This window comes from Chiroxiphia lanceolata, chromosome 1, assembly GCF_009829145.1.
Source record: "Chiroxiphia lanceolata isolate bChiLan1 chromosome 1, bChiLan1.pri, whole genome shotgun sequence".
NCBI lineage: Eukaryota > Metazoa > Chordata > Aves > Passeriformes > Pipridae > Chiroxiphia > Chiroxiphia lanceolata.
In genome coordinates, this window is record NC_045637.1 from 33,071,889 (window position 1) to 33,088,996 (window position 17,108).

General features: G+C 40.6%; 1 protein-coding gene across 5 annotated transcripts in view; it reads left to right on the forward strand.

Moving 5' to 3' along the window:
* The window catches only part of STAU2 (staufen double-stranded RNA binding protein 2), a 168,656-nt gene that overhangs the window by 86,833 nt on the left and 64,715 nt on the right, over positions 1 to 17,108 (forward strand). The window contains exon 13 of one of the 5 annotated variants that reach the window (XR_004354254.1): positions 523 to 6,303. The exons of the other annotated variants lie outside the window; for them this stretch is intronic. The gene's annotated coding sequence lies outside the window, so the exon portion shown is untranslated. Of the gene's footprint in view, positions 1 to 522; positions 6,304 to 17,108 lie in introns of those variants that run through there. 5 annotated transcript variants of the gene reach the window in all.

Consider the following 17,108-nt stretch of genomic DNA (forward strand, 5'->3'; position numbering starts at 1 on the left):
GTGCATTTTTCACATCTTGCCCATCCTGACTGTCCCAAGGGCTACTGCATGGGCAATCTCCTGTTTAATTTGTTCAAAAGCTTATTGTTCAGGACCCCACTTAAAATCATTCTTCTTCCATTTCACAATAGAGAGGGCTTACAATCTGACTGTACTCTGGAATATGCATCCTCCAAAAACCCTAGGTGCCTAGGAAAGCCTGTGTTTCCTTCTTGCTCGTTGGTGGGGACATAGCTGCTACTTTGTTGACCATGTCCATTGGATTCTGACAATGTCCATCTTGCTATTTTACTCCTAAAAATTAATTTCCTGGGCGGGTCCCTTGACCTTACTTTACTTTATGGCAAAACCAACCTTCAGGAGAATTTGGATTATCTTCTCCCCCTTCTCAGAAAATTCCTCTGCTGTTTTGCCCCACACGGTGATGTCATGAATGTATCGCAAATGTTCTGGAGCCTTTTCCAGTGCAGTAGGGATCAGTCTACAGCAAATAGTGGAGCTGAGTTTCCCCCTCTGGGGCAGTCAGTTCCAGGTGTACTGGACACGCCTCCAGGTGAAAGCAAATTGTGGCCTGCAGTCTGCTGCTAAGGGAATGGAGAAAACCACATTAGCAATATTGATGGTGGCACCACTTTACTCCAGTTTGTACTGAAGTTCCAGCATGCCTGGTACAGCAGCACTCAATGGTGATGTGACTTTGTTCAGGCCACAATAGACTGAGAGACTCTCAGTCTCCACTCTCCAGTGGACTTACTCACAGGCCATATAGGACTACTAAAGGGTGAGCAAGTCTTGCTGACCACTCCCGGGCTCTCCAGTTCATGAATCATCTCACCAGTGGGGGTCACAGAGTCTCGGTTGGTGCGGTATTGCTGACAGTGCACCATTCTGGTGGCCATCAGTAACTATTCTTCAACCCTCAGCAGTCCCATAGCAGAAGGGTTCTTTGAGAGACCAGGCAAGGTATTCAGCTGATTTCCTCTGTCTCCACAGTAGCTATCCCAAGAGCCCAACAAAGCCTTTTTGGGTCCTTGAAATGGACCCTCTCCTGATGTAATCTGTGCCAAGGATGCACAGGGCCCCTAGGCCAGTGTTATGATCCAGTTATTAAAATTACTAGAAATGCCTTTGCCCAAATTAAGGTGCAGATGAGACTGTATGCCAGAGTCAATAGTATGGATTTTATTTAACAGTAGATGTGAGGCAGAGAAAGAGAGAGAGACAGAAATAGAAAAAGGATGGGGGGGACAAGAAAGAGCGTGACAGAGAAAGATTAAAATAGAAAATTTATCACCACTCCGTGGACCCAGTGGTGTTCCATTCTTCTGGTCTTCTTGGTGGTGAGGGTCCCACACAACATAGAGTCCAATGGATTAATATACCTTCGGATGTCCAGGCACCACCCCTGGCAGGGAAAAGCTCTGCAGTCTCTTGCGACAGGCTCTGGATTTTTTGCATCACTTGGATCACATGCAGTCCTCTTGTGGTGGAAGATGTCAGGAATGAGTCTGGGGTCTTTAATGGTTTATGAACCCTTCTCAGGTGCCTCTCATGTGAATGTCCTGTGTGTACATGGTCTTCCTGGGAGTGGTTGGGGATTACTCCTTTGGTTTGGTGTGGAGAGATTTTGCAATCACACCCCCAAAACTCTTCTCCTCCACCACCTGATGAGCCTTGTTTACTTCTCCTCTGACTTGAGAAAATTAGGCAATAGTCTTATCTGAAGACTATTCCATCACAGTCCAGATTCCGATCAGGAAGCATGTTTGGGAGGGGGGTACTTCGATGGTTGCAGACAGGCAGTTGCTTCCTCACAGTTTGACAAAAAGTCTTTCTATGATTTTGGCAGTGTTTAAGACATTAACAACAATTGAGTCCCTCACAGCCAGTCACAATGGAGTGTTTTTGCCATTCATTCTCAGTCAGGCTCACTTTAGCTTCCAGTACAGTCAGTTGTTGTGTTCCCCTTGTCACCCCAGCAATAGAGATGGATTCTGCCCCTACATATCTTGACGGCATCAGGATACGTTGTGCACCAATGTCAACTAAAGTCTTACACTCTTCTGGTTCTGATGTGCCAGGCCATTGGATCCACACAGTCCAATAGATCTGATTGTCCCTTTCCTCCACCTGGCTGGAGGCAGGGCCCCTCAAGTTCTGGTAATAGTACTCATTGCTCATTGTTAATATGAACTGGAGGTCTGTTCAAGAGGATTGGAGGTAACATCAGGTCTCCTATTCTGAGGACTTGCCCTCTGGAAACTGGAGTGGCATCTATCCTTGAAGAATTTCTTGGAGTGGTTGTTCTTCCTCTCAATTCATGTATCCATGCTGCTACGGTAGAGGTGGGTTTTCCATCCCACTTCCTCATGTCCTCTCCATGGTCATGCAAGTAGAACCATTGGTTACCTGGTGGTGTGTACCCTCTTTCTCCCAAGCTTTCTATTGGAGCGCTTGCTCCCAATAGAAGAGAGTCTGGTCCACACTGGCGGGACATGGGACATTTCTTCTCTAATTTCCTTGAGTCTTTCGAATCTGTCTGCAGTCTTGGACAGTCTTTCTGCAGCTGAGACTCAGGTTAGTAGGGAGGAAAAAGACAATCTTCATGTTGCCAGAGTCAGGTAGTCACCTGAAACACTGTTTGTTCTCCTTCTTTCATTGACATCAATGCCCGTCAGTTGGTGTACGATGATGGCATGCTCTGTACAAACAGGTTTTGTACACTGGACCTCATCTGGATCTACAGGGGACTGCTTGTTATTTGTATTCTTATAGATTATCTACAGCACAGCTAATTCTCTCAGGTACTGGATACCTTTCTCTATGGTGTTCCACCTGCTTGGGTGCACTACTAGATCATCCTTGAGAGAATAATTTTCCCTAATTGTGAAGTAAGATAACACACAAGTACCCCTGAAATACCAAGCAGTGGAAGGAGTTCAGGAAAATTTTTTCCAAAGTCGAGAACACTAGACTTACAAGGGAAAAACTTCTAGCAGTGCTGCAAAAAGCACTGCCTCAGAAAGACACTCCTCCTGTTCTCTTCAAGGCTTTTTATCTTCACTGGCCTCCCTCCCCAGGTCCTCTCCAATGCACAGGCCTGTAGCATCTGTTTATCTCTCCTCATAACAGAGAAAGAGCCTGCAAGCTTTCTGTGGTTCTGCTGCAGTTTGGGTGGCCACAGTGCCTGTTGGTCTGCTTTCCTTCTCCTCCCCATGAGGGTGCTGTCTAGTATTGAACTGTGCCCAGTGAAGAGTAGCCAGGGCTCAATACATTTCAATAAGTTGCTCCTCTCTGGAGTTACCACAGCATTCTCCTTCCAAGTATTCTGTCACTTTATCAGGGTCTTGTAGTTGTTCAGGAGTGAACTTCCATGCCATTGGAGCAGATAATTTCCCCCAAAACTGGCCCATTTTCTCCCATATTCCATGCCACTCATGACTGTCCACCCTCAGGGAGGATCTCTGAATGACCTTCCTAGAAATCTTAACTAAACATGGTGTGGACCACACTGAGGAGACCTGGCAGACATAGCAACAAGAACATGCTTTCCTTAACATCCAAAGGGAATTGAAAATTCTCGGAAGCTGTTGTAACAGGCCTGAAAAAAGAAAAAGGGGTGAAAAGCTGGAGAAAATCATCCTCCCCGTTCCCCCCTCAAACTGGGTACGATTATTAACGAACTCCCAGAGATAGCACCTGAGATAAGGGCAAAAGAGCAACATTGAATACACATCCCAAATGACCCTTATTGCCTTTGATGTTATCATATCATAAGCTGATATCACACAGTACAGCAACAAAGCAATCCTGATCCCCCTTCCTGCTCAGAAAAAAAACATCATGAGCAGCACATATGGGAATATATACTGGGTTAGGTACCACAAGCACATAAACTGACCAAGCAACATTGTAATCAGTGGCTCTATGCCTAATACAACAAGTGCTTAGATCAAGTTTGTTTCCAACTCACTCTGGGCAAATCAGTTGTTATCGCAACCCTTCGTGCCCAACACTGGATGCCAAAAAAGTCTGTCATGGTTTAGGAATGGTAATCCCCAATTTAGTGCTCCCACAGCGACTCTCTAAGCCATGTGCTACTCACTCCCTCCCTTCCCCTCCCTTCCAGCCCTCGCTCTGTGGTGGGATGGAGAGGAGAATTGGAGGCCCAAAAGGTAAAGATCAAGGCTGAGATAAGAACAATTTACTGGAAACAGCAATGAGATAAGAAAACGAACAGTAAAAGCAACAATACTAATGACAGAGGGTGCAAGAAATGAAGGATTCACTCGGAAACCCCTGGACAATAGACAACATCCAACCACTTCCTCCACCATGCTGCTCGACCGAAAGGGACTCTGTTTTCCCTGGAAGAGAATCCCTTCTCCCCACCCCCAGCAATGATGTGAGGTGGTGTAGAATAACTTCTGGATCCTTCTAAGTACTTCATGCCCCCTTCTAAGTACTACAAAAATTAACCCTATTCTGGCTGGGATCAGGACATTTGAAAACCATGTTTTGCTCAGTAGTGAAAGTAGACCTAGTGTCAGAGCAATGCAGAATGTTTTTGCCATCACAGTCAATATTATAGAATGTAAGATGAACCATAGTGGGTCAGTGCATGAGTCCTTCATCACTGATAACCTGCACCCAGCAATTTCTACATTTCATAGGACAGTGGCAGCCTCTGTAGTACATCCAGTCATTTCTGCAGTGTGGAAGATGGGAAAAGGAAGCCTCTTCCCTATCACATTACGTGCAAATTTATATGTGTATATGGGTAATGGCTCATTTCACTGTGTTGCGCCATCAGGGGATAGGACCAGATATGTAGAAATATATTTTTCCTGTCATAGGTTTTTGGTTTGAGTTTTTGTTTTGTTTGGGGTTTTTTCCCTTTTCAGAATTGTGAATTTGTTTCATTTGAAATGTTGGTTTCATATGCTCTAGCATATGTAATTTGATCATATAACCAAATTCTGGAAATGGGAGGTTTCTGTTGGAATTTTTGCATGCCTGATAATGGATTTTTTTTGTAATTTACAAATGGGAAGTGACTTAAAAGAGGCTGCTAGGATTCAAGGAATAGTGTCAGATGTTCTGCTGGTATAAGCAGCATAGTTAAATTACTTTTGCTTACATCAGATATCCAGCGTGCTTGCAACAAACATGGGTAGAGCCCTCCCCAAATCTTCGTTTGCGAAGCCTAGCCATGATGATAACATCAGATACTGTCAGTTGTGGATTTAACTTAAGACTGTTTCTGTCTAAAATATACATTCAGCTATTTTTTGGTCTTCATTTTTGAAATGTCATTTTTGCTTCATTAGTTTGAATGTCTCTTAATGAAACAAATGGTAAAAGCCTCAGCCTCACTGTAGTAGAGTTAAGCTGCTAATAGGAATTCAGTCTTCCTGAGTTCGATTTGTTACCTGCCTGCAGTAGAAACAGATGAATTCTGATGAAAAGAAATTCAATCCGTGGAGTTCTCACTGCTCACTTTCACATCTTGTCAGATTGCTTGTGTCTACTAGTAATGCTTTATTTTCATAGAACAGATGCACAATTTATGTTACTGTTTTGGTTCCTACTTGCCTACAGTATGTGGTTATTGTAAAATGATTAGTTGTGTTTGTCCTGGTTTTTTTCATGCTTTGATTCTAGATGCTTATGTAGAAATTGTTTTTAAAGGATCTTACCTTGAGCGAAAAAGTATAATGTTTCATCCATGAACTAGACTACTACTTTTTACTTGGCCCTAATACAAACCAAGGAATTTGATAAAGAATCTCAATTATTAACATCTATCCACTGTGTATGTAACTGATGGTTTTACATCATCTTAGCATGCTTTTTAACACCTTGCTTGAATAAGCCTGGTTATTGATGTGAAACTGCTGCTGATGGGTGGCTGAGTCGAGGTGGAGCAGTGAATAGAATCTCTGTGGGAAGTGGCTCAGTGGCCTGTCAGCTGCACAACACAGGTCTCTTCACCATTTCAACCTCGAAAACTCTTTGTCTTTAAGAGTTTAAAAGCCAATTTCTTTGCAAGCTAAATTTCTCAGGCTTATTTACTAAGTAGATAACTACTGCATTTGCAAACAGCTAGCTTGTTTCATGTTTCCTGAATGACCCAAAATGATTTTTAAATTGTTAGCATGTATTTGTATTCTGGTCCAGATGATAACCGTAGTTTTGTCTTTCATTGAAGAACGTATACATTCTGTTCTGTTACAATGTATTTTTTGAATTTTTTAAAAAAATCAATAAATACTCATATGATGTTTCATTTGTAAATGTAAACAATGTTATTTGCTTATTTGAATGGTTTTCTTGAACTACTTTAGCTGCAGGAGACACATCTCTAAAATGTGGTTACTTAATTCTTTTAAACTGTTTGTGTATAATCTCAACCATGTTCTATTGTAAGCCCTGAATATTAAGAGTTATTGGGACTGATATATAGTTAAGTACTAAAAAATTGCATTTTTATTCTTTATGGTTTATTATTCTAAAGATATTTGTAATTGATAAGCAGCAGCTCAGTGTTGCTGAAAAACAGGTGTTTAGCTTGGATACTTTCAAAGCTCAAGCTTCAAATTACCAGTGATAATTAAACACAAATACTTAAAGCAAGCCTTTACAAACTCTGAATAAAGCATTTTTGGTGCTTGCTTCATATTTATGAATATCATCTACAAGTTAATTGTTTTGCAGACTTTGATTAGAAATAGTTTAAAGGAAAATTTAGTTTTGGTAAAACTGTTATTTGGTAAACTGTTATTAATTTTGGCCATTGTTTTGTAACCAGATTAGGAAAGTTTCAGTTGTTTCTGCTGACTGTTTAAGTGCAGTAAATTATTCTGAGAGTTTGTTTACATGGAAACATTTAGAGAAGCTGTTTGCACATGAATAACTTGAACCTCCACTTTTTACTTAGGCAAAATGTAACTAGCAAGTAGTCCAGTAGGAAATTCCACTGGGAGTTTCCAGTGCACGGCTGCAGCCATACTTGGCTTGCTGCATTGGCAGGGCTTGGAAATCTTAGCTTTTTCTCTGTAGTGGCTACATAGCAAAACCTCACACAGGATATAGTTTCTATGTGATGTATTCCTTTGGTTGCAATGGTTACACAATTATTTTTTTCCTCTCCACACTTTTTTCGTGGTTAACTGTTCCATTTTATAAATTGATATACTTAATATTTTATTGTTCGGCATCTCTAAATGTTTCTCATTTCCCCAGTGTCACATGTTTCTGAGTGACTGCATGTACAGGAGAGGTCCTGCTGGATGCTCTAGAGTCAGGTTTACTTGTGGCTCATACATTTCAGGGCATGGGTTTGAATTGTTGGCAGGGGTAGGCTGAAACTAAATTTCTACACTTATATTAGGGTTGACACTGAACTCAAACCTTTCACTGCAGTGGCTTTAAACAAAACTAAACACTTTGTGAAGGTTGGATTTGGGAGTGCTTGGATCTAACTACTGAGGTATGTGAGGAGAATTTCAGGGAAATTCAACCCTCAGAGAACTTCAAGGAAAGAGTTATAGTTTTGATCTGATCTGTGCATAATTGACAATTTCTCTGAGCAGGTCAGATTTTAAAAAGCACGTAAATGACATTTTTTAAATTGACATGGGCACTATGGATGCTAATAGCAAGTCATTTAAAGCTGTAAAATCATCAAAAAAGTGATACTTTTTGTATCACCAAGTGATACTGTTCTGTCCTTGGATGTGTGGCTGCAGACAGTTCGTGGCCACTGTTGGGCTGAGATTGTTATCGTGGAAAATGGGCTAGTTCTGAGGGGTACAAAAGTCACATCACTCATTCAAATTAGAAAAAACAAACAATAATTAAGAGAAGCCTTTGAAATTATAGCGTCAGGCGTCTTGACATCATTAATGTTATACAGATTTGAAAGCTATGTTAGCAAAATGTTTTTAGATGAATGGTTCTTTGAAGATCCTATCTCCAAAAATCAGGAAAAATGAGGATATTAGAAAGTGAAGATGTATGTAGAATAGTGTTAGAGAACACTTTTGAAATAAGGCTGTTAAAGAAAATACTGCTTCATCCACATTTGGGATCAAGCCCCCCAATAATTCTATGTGTATAACTGTGCATCTAACCCCACCCCCCCAAGCCATTGGAGACTTGTTTTCCAGCAGGATTGACCAGACTGCAAATATTAGTGAAATTGTTCTGAAACAGTAGCGTACAGTCAGGCCCAGAGGGAACTATGATCAGCTGATTCACCTTAGTGTTAACGCTCAAAGGGCAGAGAGAAATAATGACATTTATATTGAAAAATATAATGAGTTCTTACTCTTTAATTCCCTTGAAATAGCTTGAGTGACTGTGCTACCATGTATTATCAATACTTACTTCTGTAAAACAAGCTGTGGATTCAGGCTTTTGTTTCCTGTCCCAGTGCCTTGGGTCTTAGTCAGGTGTACTAGGACTGTACCTGCTCCTTGTTCAGATCAGTTTCTGTAAAATGATGTGCAGAATGATGTTGTGCTCTGTCATCACCAAAAGTATTGAAACCTGGCCTTTGGCAGAGGGTATTATCCTCCTGTATGTTTGTACTGTGCCATGCTCAATGGCCAGTACAATAATCCCAACAGCAATATTTTTCTCTTGCCCACAGGGAGTATAAACACCTTTAGAAATGGTTGACAAAGTCCTCATTATCTCAGTTTCTGTCTCTTCTGGGAACTGTGGGGTTTTTTTCTGATGGGAAGTTTGCACTTTCACCAATTAACAAACTATTGCCTGATGTTCCAATTACTATAGACTTTTGTTGTGGGTTAACTCCAGTGGGCAGCTTAAGCTCCACACAGCTGCTCACTCTCTCCCCCCTGGTGGGATGAGGGAAAGAATCAAAAGGGCATGAGTGATAAAACTCGAGAGCTGAGATATAGACAAAGGCTGCGTGTGCAAGCAAAGAAAAACAAGGAATTCAACCACAACTTCCCGTGGACAGACAGATGATCAGCCATCTCCTGAAAGTGGGGCTCCATCATATGTGATGGTGACTTGGGAACACAGATGTTGTAGTGCTGAATGTCACTCCTTCCACCTTTCCCCAGTTTTTATCACTGAACAGGATGTCATAGGTCTGGGATGTCCCTTGGGTCAGTTGGGGTCAGCTGTCCCGGCTGTGTGCCCTCCCAACTGCTTGTGCACCCCCAGCCTGCTCGCTGGCGGGGTGGTGTGAGAAGCAGAAAAGGCCTTGACTTGGAAGCTCTGCTCAGGAATAGCAAAAACGTCAGTGTGTTATCAAGTGTTTTGGTCACAAATCCAAACTTTAGTACTACACGTGCTTTTATGAAGAAAATTAGCTCCATCCCAGCCAGAACCAATGTAACTTCCACCCTTTATTCCATACCATTGACATCATGCTCAGGTCCCACACTCCCTCATTAACAACCCACTCTTTCCTATCCCGTGATATATACGCAGATATCATCCCCTTAGTCTGTGGACCACCCCTTTAAAAAGTCCACAAAATGTCCATTGAGTTCATTTAGTCCGTGTTTATTCAGTCTGTTATGGTGGTCACTCTGGACAGGAGAGGTGGTGTGCTGTATGGAGTTGCTGAGCACCAAAGACAGCTCAGGTTGGGTCACTGCTGCACTTTCGCATCTTCTTGTGAGGCTTTTCCTCTCTTGGTTCAGATGGTTCCTGTTATAGTTATTCCTATAAAACACAACTCAGATCCTGGGTTACAACAATTTAAAGGTATTTCCATTACAGTCTCCACCCCAGGTTCCTTTGGGCCAGGTTGTAGGATTTAACAATAGGCTGTAGCAATAGGGTTTGCTCCCTTTGCTCCTAACCAGGCTAGCAACAAGGGGTTCCTGCTACAGTAATTTTTGTAACATGCAACTCAAATCCTTGGTTACAAAAATTTAAAGGTATTTCCATTACATTCTGCACCCCTTGTCCCTTTGGACCAGACCATAGGGTTCATTGCAGTGAACTCTTCCCCTTACCCTCACTCCACCTTGGGATTATTCACAGGTCCACAGTCCACTGGGGCAGTATATGGTCCAGTGTGGGCTTCTCTACATTCCTTAGGGATGTAGCTGCTCCAGAATGACGATACCCATAGGCCACAGACAGGGGAGTACCTGCTCTGGCACAGACTACTCCATGGCCACCTCTGTTTCTGGTTGTACCTGCTCCAGCATGAATTTACCCACAGTCAGAGTCCTGTGAATTTGAGATCCAGCCTGTCCAGCACAGGTATGGCAGCATTGCCCTGGCCATCTGCCAGCCCGTTCCTGTTATCAGTACGTTCCCAGGCAGAGCAGAATAGGATGATAAGGAGAACAGGAAACAGCAGAAGCAAAAAGCAGCCAGTAACGAGCAATAGTTTCTAATTTACAGCCAGGCAAGCAAGCCCCATGACAAGCACAGGAGCCTGGCAATTAATATCTAAACAGCTATAAATTTGATATAACATACTATGATCAAATCTGTTGTTATCTCTAACCCCTCATGCCCTACACTAGGTGCCAGAGGGGACAGTTACGGGTTAACCCTGGTGGGCAGCTCAGCTCCATGCAACTGCTCTCTTACTCCCCTCCAGTGGGATGAGGGAGAACAACCAGAAGGGTAAAAGTGTGAAAACTCAGGGTTTGAGATAAAGACAGTTTAATAAGGAAAGCAAAAGTCACACATACAAGTAAAACAAAACAAGTAATTAATTCACCAATTCCCATGGGCAGGCAGGTGTTCGGCCATCCCAGGAAAGCAGGGCTCCATCACAAGTAACAGTGACTTATGAAGACAAATGCCATCTCTCCGAATGCCTCTTCCCTCCCCTTCCTCCTTCTTCCCCCAGCTTTCTGTGCTGACCATGATACCATATGGTATGGGATATTCCTTTGCTCAGCTGTGGTCAGCTGTCCCAGCTGTATCTGCTCCCAGTTTCTTACCCGAACTTCGTTGCACTCTGGTTTATAGGGTCATCTTAATCACTTGACTTCTGAGGGAAGGTAGGCAGTACCACAGTTGATGGCAGTGACTCAGGGTAGATCTACAAGTGGTTTTATACTTTTCATCTATTTTGGAAATGTTTCTGTGGACTATGGATCATCTAGTTCATATTATCCTATTTTTGACCTCAAAGGAAGTCAAAATAATGATAGCATTCTGAGAAAAAATAACCATAAGAATCATTCTCATGTGAGTTTCCATAAGGAAAGGTGTACAAGTATGGAAATATAGCATATTTGTTCACAGAGCATACCGTAGGAGGTAATATTTGGTGCAGGAAAAGTGTTTCTGAATTAACTCATGAACATGTAGAATTAGGAAAACAAATGCAAATCTAGCACAAGGTCTCCAACTACTTGGCTTCTGTCCAAAAATCTGTCTAAACTAGCTTTCTTCTGTTCTGGCCAACGTTGCCTTTCTCTCTCTTACAAGCAAAGAGGCCCTCTATTCAAGAACTGCTGAAGTTTTGTTCTTCTTGCCTCCGGAAACAGCCAGGTGCCTCTTTTTTTTCTTTCAGTTTCTAAAAGAAAAGAAGGTAAACAGAATAACTGGCTAATAGTGTTGTGTGGGTCCCCAGGTGTGGTGTGGTTGTCACCTTGGTAACATTTTAGCTTTTCTGCTTGGCATCTTACAAATAATAATTCGAAATCCTCCCACATACCCCTTCATGTAACTTGGTCTGTGGAAAAAATGTGAGTTATATTTCCATATCCAATTTTAGAATTTAAGGGGTTTATGTATGAGAAAGTTTAAAAGCTATCAGGATCTCTCAAAATACTGCAGCCAGCACTAAACACACCGGGCTGTGTTCTCTGCCAAAATCTTTCTCAGTAAATCCTAATGTGACTTGATAACTTAGCTGTGGGCTTAGCCTTGGAATAGAGCCCAAACTTTGAAAGACTGGAAGTTTCAGTTGGCAAAAATGTGAAGGTGCAGTGGTGAATTCATAGCAGACTGGGGTTTAGCTTTAATTATAGTAAGGGAACTCAGCTCTCAGGCAAAATCCCTTAAAAAGAGAAGCAATAAGAAAAGGTGAAGAAGGAGAAAAGAGACAAGTTACAGTTTATTCCCCTCTCTGTGATTGAAGCTGAGACTTTCAGAAAAGGGATTTTTTTTGGCTGTCATCTCTTTCAGTCTCGTTCAGAGTTGGAAGCTGTATTGGGTTTCTCTGGCCAGGTTTTGGTAGCAGGGTAATTTTCAGAAGTGAAGTGGTTGTTTCTTGTTTTAATTATAGGGTGGTTCTTTAAGCATACTGCCCTATTTCTAGGTTAATGCACAACATCAATGTCTGTACCAGCATCAGACTTCTGAGCAAACTCAGGCAGCTGATTTTCTATTCACAGTTTCACAGTAATCCTGTTCCCTCTTCATTAACACAGTGTTCAAGGCTTTCACATGCAGTTTGTAAACAGAGAATCATTAATGCTTGCTTTGCTTTTCACTTCAGTGACAGCCTTCATCCTGAAAAAGTGTGTTCCTGAGAACATTTCCATTCATGCTGTTGCTAGAAAGTTATTTTAAACCAAAGCAATTTTCTCTCTCCAAACTTACCAAGTTCCTCTCTCAGTCAGTTGTTCAGATTGATACTCAAGACACAGGCTCCTCCACAAATGCTCCATACCATGCTTGTCCTCTGTGTATGTTATTAGCAGAACACAGAATCTCTCACTTCCCTCCTACTTTTTAGCCATGTGATGAAAATAGGAGATCTCAGGGTTGCCAGTTTTTTCATGTTTCCTTTGACTGAGAATTATAAAATTAATTAAAACTCCTCTCCCTGGAAATACAGTCTTTACCTGAATAATTATAGGTGTATGGCAGACAAGTTGTTTCTACAAAAACCACATCAGCTATAGCTTATTCTGTAGTTCTTTACAGTGTGTTAATTTCTGAATAATTAATTTATTAATTTTTTTTCATGATTTTCTTATTCACTTAGGGGGAGGGTTGTATGTAGTGTTTAAACTCACTGTAGTTAAGCTACTCTCTCCTATGTCAATAAAAAAATACTTATCTTTGTTATAGAACAGAGGAAATGAACAGGGGAGCCAGGTAGTTTTCAATGTAAGCCTGATTTATTTTTTTTTTTTAATAGAAAGTCCCATCTCCTGATTTCAGCTTCCTTATCAGACAAACTAATAGGTTTGCAAAGGTCTCTTTGCATCTCTCAATGCCAGCTGTTGTAAATATGGTTGCTCAGTTCGCATGTGCTCCAGAGGGACACTGTCTTTTAAATACATACCTGGGCTGAGATTTAACAGATGGAAGGAGGACAGTAAGCACCTTACTGTACTGATTATCCTCTATGCTGCTATGATGGCAGTGGTGTTAGCTGATTTTCTCTTTAGTGAAACCAAACATCACACCCAGAGGTAAGACAGAGCTGGGTCTCCTTTGCTTGACTGCGCATAATATATGACCAGACTTCCCAGATCTCCAGAATTACTGGAACAGGAGCTCTGAATTCAGGGCATATCTAAATAGCTTGAAAAAAAAGGACATACAAGCTGCTTTGGCTCAGATGATAAACTTGCTTTGCATTTAGCAGATATTTTATATATTCCTTTTGGGAACTGTATCAAGTAAGTTTTTTTGCTCTTATTTGTACTTCGCTTGTTTTTATAGATGTCAAGTGTCTGCTATGCTGTAGTCAGGAACATAAAACATTGCCACAGTAACCTGTGACAATGCCTTGTCTGCTTGTTCCCTATTTATGGTGCAGTAATGGTTTGTTTCTTAGTCTAAACCCTAGGACTGTATTTTAATGAAGATTTAAGGCTACAATACAGCTGCTATTCAAACTGTGTAAGAGAGGCATGTTGGAATAACTCAAGATTTACTGCTGAACTGTCAGTCTTCAAGCTACCAAGTGTCTTTACCCTTTGGTGCAGTAGCTACAGTGGAAACTCTGCCCACTGCTGTGAAGCAGACACAGCGATTAATGAACCTGAGGTGCACTAATCAAACATATGTTTTCTTGACACAATGATTGTGTTATATATCACATCTGAATGTACAGGCCTTTATCTTTCCTTAATGATCTAGCAAGGGGGCTTTTTTAAATGTGGGTGTTTTTCATGCGCTCCTTAGATTTGTTCCACAGGGGGTGGCCGTTAAAAACATCTGACGGGCATGCAGTTAGCCAGCGCCCTGCTGAGATTAGTAAAATACTATATTTAGTAATCGCACTACATCAAGGAACTCCAGCATTGCAGGAAACAGTTTGATTCAATGCTTTTTTTCTAATTTTTAAATTTTTTTTATTGTATGTCTTATTATTTCATCTGGGACAATCTTTTTTTTCAGCTCGGTCTTGGGTTTTGTGTCTGTTGTTTCTACTTTTTGTAAGAGACTTTCCCCCAATTTTATTTTTGTGTTTTTACTGTACTCCTGTTCTACCCTCACACAAAAAGAAAAAAGAAAAAGAAAAGAAAAAGAAAAAAGGAAAAGGAAAAGGAAAAAAAAAAAGAAAAAGAAGGGGGATTGTAAAGCAGGTAGTAAGAATGAAAAGTGACATTTGGAATCTCTCCTATGGTGCTCTGTGTCTTAAGAGACTGATCTATTATTTCTTAAGAAAGCTCTGTGGATAATACAAGGATTCATGCTTTTAAGGACTAGAATCCTATATGGTGAAAGTTCCTAAAATTGGCTTTGAGAAAATGGTTGACATGAGCAAGTATATTAAATTTATTTCTGTGCCAGAAGTATTTCTTCACCATTAAATATTCATGAAACAGACTTGAACCACAAACTGGATTGTTTCATTTTTTTCCTGTAGTAGTTGACATGACTAACAGTAGATGAACCACAGAAAAAGGAAGAATAAAGACCAATATGGAAAAGACAGCTTTTTACCAGGATGCTAAAGGAAGCAAACTGTTTCATGCGACTCTTGTCCAAATCAAAATTACTATTTTAACATCTGATCTCTGAGCCCATTCTAGTTTTCTTGTGACTGTAAATCCAGAGCAACCTGTATGAAATCTTGGAAACTATTCTGTAAATTCAGGACTAAATTGGGTCCTCTCCCCTTAAGGGGCAGATTTAAAGGAATACCATCCTTTGTTCTAACAAAATAGTCCAAGCTTGTCAATCCAAAAGATTTGTGCACTGCTGAACATAATGGCATTTTATTACCTAGTTTATTTCTGTCTAGCATTCTAAGGCTCCTGCTGATGCTTTGACTCAGAATAGTTTTTGGTTTGGAAACCTGAACTCTAGTGTCACAGATGACTTCTTTCTTTTGGTAATTTGTATTATTTTTGTAAGTTATTAAATGTTCAAGAAAGAAAGTGTTTGTCCCGACAGAAGTTGCGTTTCAAACTGTGAACATTTAAGCAGCAGTGTGTGAAAATAGTAACCTTTATTTTTGCTGCCCTCAGACTCTTGTTAGTGCAGTTAGCTTGTTTCTAACAGTACTTTGATATATAATAGTTAAGCTTAAGTACTACGTATGTACAACAGGTCTCTCACCTTCCTCAGCTGTGACTCAGTAAACTATAACCCTTGTTCATGCAGAAGGACAGATGTTCTAATTCAGAAGTGCCTGCTGAAGGCAGCTCTTGAAGTTAGGGACATTGTATTTACAGAATAATTTATGCAGTTTAACTACGGCTATTATCTGAAACTGCATGTTGATCTAGTGGTTTAAAGTAACTTATTGCAAGATTAATCTTCCAATATTTTTTGCAGTTTCTATCAGAACACTTTCAAGTAGGAAAGTGTGTTATAGTAAAGGTAGATAGAAGAGACATCTTTATATAAATATGAAAAATATGGGAAATTTCCTGCTTTTGGAGCAGCATTATGATAGAAGTAACCTTAAATGTAATTTCTTATGCAGATTTATGCAGTGTAATTTAGTCTTTCCTTTATAAAATAACATACAAAGTTAAGAATTCTGGCTATGCCATTCCACATTGAGTTGTAACATTGTAAACATTCATCTTATGTCTTCCTTTATGTGCAGCTATAAATGCCCATGAAAATATTTGCATCTCTTCAGTAATTTAAAATATTAAAAACAAGAGCCAAATTTAACATAGTTGTCAAATGGTTTTAGATCTTCACATACATTTCTACATACACATGCCAGTTTAGTTGTACCCCTCCATACGTACTCATACCATGCAGCTTATTCCTGACTGAAGCAATCTGTAAAAAGAATATACAGTTCCATCTTGTGAATATGGAACATGTAATCATATATGTGTGAGTAAATCCATGGCATGTGCTTGCAGAAAAATTTACTTCTCGAATTGATTTCTTTATTTTGATGCCCGGGATGCACTTTGCATTTTACAGAAGGAGTATTTGTGCCCTGCCCTCACAGCACAGTGGAGTGCTGTGTTTGGGATTCCTGAGCTGGGTATACATGATTTATCTTAGGTGTATGTAGTTACCCGGGAGAAAAGCTGGCAGTGCTGTATGCTTTTCCCAATAAATGAGCAGGCTCATTTAGAGTTATTGCCAGGATCTTGTTGGGGTGGCACCGCTTTGTGCTGTGTAGACAAATCTTGGAGGAGAACTATGTGTAAATCACTCATAATAGTCTGAGGCTGGAGGTCCTGCATTTTACTCAGAAACTTGCACAACCCTTGCTACAGACCATGCCGGCCATTGTTTTCTGACCAGATCCTAATGCTGTTCTATCAAATCTCTGCTTATATGTTATCTAAATAAAACACTCTGAATTTTAATGAGTGAAATTTCGTTGCTGTTTAATCCTTAAAATGCACTGAGCTAATCTGTGAGTGTCCCTTAATTATAAAAACCTGAACTCAGAAAATTAGGTCCTGAATGTAGATAGTAGTTATTTTCATAACTCTTTTGTTTTTACCTCTATAATATGGAAAGAGAAAATGACCAACTGTGATTAGGCCAGAGGCCTTAATGATGGGTTTTAGTCCTAGGACTGCCATTCACTCCAGTCAGTGCCTAGTAAATGTGGACGAGTCATTTAATGTCTATCTACAAAGCGTCCTTATCTGCCTCACAGAGTTGTGGTGAGATGAGCTGTAGGTAAACACTCCTGACTCTTGAGGCACTGAGGAACTTAGAATAGTGTTATTATTGTCGTCATGAATCTCAGTAAT